Here is a 6,000-nt window from a genome sequence, read left to right as displayed (position 1 = left end):
TACAGATTCAAAGAATCCTCTCAAGTCTCGAAGATTCCTCCTAAGATCTTCGGGAGATAAGATTAAATCCTGACAATCTCGGGAACCTGCAATCTCGGGAAGATCCTGGATCATATCAGATCTCTAAGATATCAGGAAAGAATCCCCATACTACGGGATCCTCTCTCTCCTATAAATGTATCAACATGTCCCACCGTTTGAGGTACGTTAAAAGAGAAAACCATAGTATTCGACTAGTCTCTTTTCTGGAGATCATACCCCACTTTAAGGACCTCAAACCTGATTTAGGCATCGAAGAGTCTCCTGTACAAGCTAGGGCCTCCTTTGTCTCCCACCTTCACCTGTGTAGGTTCAAGAAGGTGTGCTGCGGAGGGTCTGCCGGAAAACTTTGTGGAATGTTCTTTCAGCCTTTGGCCCTTTTGGAAGTAATAATATTATGTTGATCTTCCAAAAAAAGAAAAAGAAAAAGGAAAAAAAGAAGGTCGGGCATCTGTGTGCACCGCAAAGTTACTTAACAATGGTTATGATGAAGATCCCCGACCTAAGCAGGGAAGCAACTCGGCTTCAACAGTTTAGGGCAGGTCGGCAAATCATCCATCCACTTAGCAGTAAGGGAAAATATGACCATGATTCACCAATGAATTTAGGTCGGCAAACCAATCTCTAGAACAGCTGTATAGGTCACCTCGGATTATCTACCTCGGTTTCCTACCACATGCCTCCTTTAGTTTTGATTTGGGCTCGACCGACTCTATCCAAAACCCTAGCCGATGGTTTTGGAAGTCGATTACAACATGGATCTCCTTGAGATCTCAGCTGAAGATATCGGAAGATATCCGTAGTATCCTCGGAAACAAATCCAACTTGAGATCCTACAATAAACTCTTACTAATCAGAGAATATCCCTCTATGCCACTGCTTCTCCTCACCTATAAATAAAAGCACCTCAATGGTAAAAGGTACGCACAGTCTTATTTATGACTGGATCCAGATTCTCTACCTGACACTAGAAGGTCCAGGGAAGGCTACCTAGATTTCTGCATCAACGTGCTTCATGCATGCTTAGCTGGCTCCACAATTTTAATGGCTACCCATACAACAGTGCCACACGTGAGAATGATGAGTCACCACCATTTAAAAAACAGTGCAAAAAACTAAGCCTTGCAATTCTGGTTGGAAGTTGCAGTTCGATTGGAACCGTCCATTCCGTGGACTTTTAATCTATATGAGATTAATGATTGGAACCGTCCGGCAAGGGAAAGGTTCATGATCTAAACTGACCTGAGGCTCACATGCTTAATGGTCCAATAATCAAAACCATCCATGCTATTGGGGCTATGATGAAAACATTATGTTGAACTGAGATTTCGACCATCCCATCTTTAGATGAATTTCTGGATATAGAAAAGGAAAATTCTCAATAGCTGGCACTCAACTCTAAAAACAACTTATTTACTTATTTACCATAGTGAGGAGACCGTGTATGAATCAAACCGAACCCATATTAGAGGAAGGTCCCTCACGTGAGAGGGCATAAAACGTGTAAAAGATGTGTGGACGACACATGTTCAGATATCCGAGCCTTTTATGAGGCATCATGCATTGTGAGCATGCATACGTGGCTCACCTGATTAATCGTGTTTGTAATGCAGAGTGTATGTACGAGCCTGGACCGAAAAGGGTGTTTAAAGCATGGACTTAACGCTCTAATGACACCAAAGCATGGGACGGACTCCAGAGACCCAAGATCAATAGAATTACACATCAGGGTCCGCAAAAATCGAGGAATTGAAGCTCAAGTGGCCCGAAAAGTGTCCCGAATGCAAGATCATAGGGTTCCCACCATCCGATCAGTTCGAAACTTCATAGGTGGCTTGAGGACCATAAATAAACCGTACACGTAAAATTTCAGCCCCTAGATCACGTGGAAGTGGCTCAACGGACAGATCAGCCCCTTTAATCATTATGTGGGGCCCGCCTTTGATATCCGGATATGCTTCAAATTTGTTCTAGACTGTTTAAATGAGCTGACAAAACGGATAGACGGAGCGGATCTCTCAAAAATATCATAATGGACCCCACTGGAGTATGCGTGTGCATAGTGCATAGGTGCACTGGCCGTGCACAGGAACGAGAAGTCGGTCAATCCGACTTTTGACCGACTCCTTCTTCCAATTCCCACCAAAACGCAACAGCGTTTTATGCCGTGCTTCGCGGTTTCAAGTTGTGGGCCCCACACATCATCCAAATGGATGATCAGTGCCGTCCATTGCGTCCATAAGGGGGCGAAAACCCTCTCCTAGGCGTCCGTTTGTCCTCATGCAAGCTACGGGAAGATCGTAACTATAAATCGCAGGTTGGACGGCAGCGAGCAAAGTTCAGTGGACCACACCAACTACACTCCAAAACCGTCCATTCCTGACTGGTTTTTCGTCAGTAACTCAGTGGACGTGGTGGATTTTATCAAAAACATCACTGTGGGGTCCACCAATCATCGGATATTCCGACACGGAAGCTCTGTTTCGCGTCTGTGGCTGCGGAGAAAGCTTGTGGGCCACTGACGTGACTTATCAGTCGAATCTGGACCGTTCATCAGACGCCCATGCTCCCTAAAAACAGCGCCTAGGTGGTGGAATTGCAGAGGACAGTTTTAATTGGATTTCGACCGTCCAATCGGAAGACCGACGGTAAATTAAACTAACTCGTTGTTCACCTCGAAGCGGATCCAAAACCAATCAGATTTCATTGGTTTTTCGAGGGGAAACTTATGGATGGGTCGGATTTCTCATCCAACATCAATCCTGGGCCCACCAGTCATCACAGATGCAAGGCCGTGGTTCTTTTCGCGTTAACAGGGAGTCCGTCTCCGTTGCAAAGAGGCTGCGAAGGAGAAGTCAGTGCTCGACTCAGCCACCACTGCCGGAATCTTATAAAGAGAGGGGGAGATCAGTGGCTGAGGGGGGAGAAGTTTTTTGGGTTTTGTTTTCTTGAGGAAGGCTGTATGTGGGAGCAGGGTGATCGGTTTTTGGGGTTTTAGACAGAGAGTACAGGTGGTCTGCTGCTGTAACCGTTTGGAGAAAGGATTGAAGAGACGTGTCCAGAGGTTGGCTTGGCTGGAACAGGATGCTGGAACGGAAGAGAGTGAAGAAAGAATAAGTGTTTTCTTCTTTTCTTTACTTTTCCGTTTTATTTTTCTTTTTATTTGCTTCGGGTTCAGGCTATTCATGTGTGGCTAAACCTCTTAGCTAGGGCTAAGAGGTGAAGCCTGTAGCGAGATGGGAGATACTCCGGTCGAATTCCAGTGACCCGTGATCTGTTGTCGACATTTACGTGCGATCCTGAGTCGTGTCCCATATATCAGAATCGGCGCAACCCGAGACTTGTACCAGTGCGACCGCGCCGTTGCCGCGGTTCTGATGTCGCGTCTTGCACGCCGATGCAGTACCCTGGTTAGGAGATGTGGGCCCGCGTTCAGTTCGAAGAAAACGCTGCTCGTTGCAAATCCCAAGAGAACCCATCACATCAATCCCATCAATCCCATCAATCACCACATCATGTCAAGTACAACCACCCCTCCCCTAAAGTCAACTCTCTCTTACAAACCCATCCCTTACATGTCAAGTACACATCACCCATCACTCTCTCTCTCTCTTTACACCCCATCCTCTCTCTCTCTCTCTCTTCCCCATATTTTTTTCAAGCAACCCAACGTCCAAGCTCCTCTAATTTCCATGAGAGAGCTTGGTGTGGCCCACCTTCCTACCTCCCATCTCCACCATTAAAGCCTCATCTCAACCGTTGGATCAAGTTCTTTGGAGCTATAGAACGCGTTGATGGAAGAAGGACGAAGAGATCTTGAGGTGGGTGCATTTTATAATTCGATTTGTGAGATTTTAATGATTTGAGGGCCCACATATGGTGGGACCCATCATGATGTATGTTTCGTATCAAGAGGGGCCCATAGTGGCGGGGCCCCTCCATCACCATCCGATCCCTCTTTCTCTCTCTCTCTTTTGCCTATTGTGTGATGTGTGTTTGTGTGGCCTACTATGATGAGTTTGATCCACACCGTCCAGCACTTGGACGTAGGGCCACCTCGATGTGCGTGGCTGGTGGACCACGTGTACATGGACCCCGCATTGATGCTGGTGTTGCACGTCCAGTCATTAGGCGTCCAGCAGCAGAGGCTGCTGGACTACATGTAAGGGATAACACAAACATCAGCTTTATGATATAGCTGGTGGGTCCCACACGTGTGGACCCACCTCTTATGTATGCGTTTCATCCATGTGGGGCCCATATGCCACGTGCATGATCCAGACCGCTCAGATCAGAGGCCCCGCCCTGATGTATCTGTTTAGCCCACACCGTCCAGCAGTTGGACGTGTGGGGCCTGCCTTGTTGATGCGTTGCATCCGTACCATTCCTTGGTTGGACACTGATGATTATAATAATAATAAATATTATTATAATATATTTTATTATCTATGATGGTGGCCCCATGTGGGACCCACCTTGGCGTTGGATGTAGACCAGCCGTCCATCTAGACGAAGAGAGAATACAAATATCATCTCGATGCAGATGGGTGGGCCACGTGTACATGGACCCACCATAACATGTATATTTAATACACACCGTCCTGGGTGTGTGGCACCTGCCCTGCACGTGTGGAGTCTCCACGTCCAGCCAGGGCGTGGGACCCACCTTGATTGTACGTACTTTCCACCCGTCCAGCTGAGGACGTTGTAGTCCACTGTGATATATGTGTTTGATCACACCGTCCATCTATTTTGGCGTGGGCCCACCCCACAGTGTGGCACGTGTGGGGATGGGACCCACCTTGATGTATATGTTCTTAACCACACCGTCCATGGTAGTGACGGTGGGTCTCCACCGTGATGGATCTGACCATCCAGGCAGTTTGGCCATGTACCCCACTTGATGAGTGTGTTGTCCACACATGTGGGTTTCTGGTGATGCATGTGAGATATCCCCACCGTCCAATCTTTGGACATGTGGACCTCACCATGGTGCATGATTGTACCTGCACCGTCCGGTTGCTGGACGGTGCTGTGTAGGCCCCACCTTAGCGTCCAGACTGTTCACTTGGTGGGCCTCCACCATAATGCAAGTGTTTTATCCGCTCCGTCCGTCCCTGACACGTGGGACCCATCATTGTCACGTGTTTTATATCCCACCGCCCATCTATTTTGACGTGGCCCACCAGATCTAGACGGTGGGCCCTATCTTGACTTGATGCATATGCTCATCCATGCAATCCACCGTCCAGATAGGGACGGTGGAACCCACAGATGTGAATGTTTATCTGCGCCGTCCATCTGACGGACCGCTATGATGTAAGTATTTCATCCTCACTGTCCATCCGTGAGATCCACCTGCCACATCATCCAGCAGCGGTGGGCCCTACCTTATTGTATGTGTTGAATACACACCGTCCATGGGACCCAGTTAAATGTATGTATTCTATATCCACTGTCCATCCATTTTCTGGACATAGGCTCACCATGTTGTATGTGTTTCTATCGCGCTGATCATCTATTTTCTGGATGTGGACCCCACCGCGATGCGGCCCATTACGATGAATATTAGGCCCTAGTAATGGGGCCCATTATGATATAGTTGAGGCCCATTAGTGCAGCCCATTAATGCAGCCCACTTGATGTGTATGAGGCCCATGTGCAGGGCCCACCTGTGATGTATATTAGGCCCATGTGTAGGGCCCACCTCTTATGTATTAGAGGCCCATGGGTTGTGGCCCATTGTGATGTATTTGCGGCCCATGGGTGAGGCCTGATCTGATGTATGTGTGGCCGTTATGTTGCGTATGAATCCCTTATGTGGGCCACTCTTCGGGAGCAATGTTGGTTAGATGTCCACATTGGTAGGCAATGATGGTTAGATGTCCTCATTGTGACCTTCCCTTGGGCCTTATTAAGCTCATTTTTGCTGATCCCGATGTCATTTGCCGATTCGATTGA

The sequence above is a fragment of the Magnolia sinica genome, chromosome 8 (assembly GCF_029962835.1).
Source record: "Magnolia sinica isolate HGM2019 chromosome 8, MsV1, whole genome shotgun sequence".
Lineage (NCBI taxonomy): Eukaryota > Viridiplantae > Streptophyta > Magnoliopsida > Magnoliales > Magnoliaceae > Magnolia > Magnolia sinica.
This window is presented reverse-complemented; position numbering follows the sequence as displayed.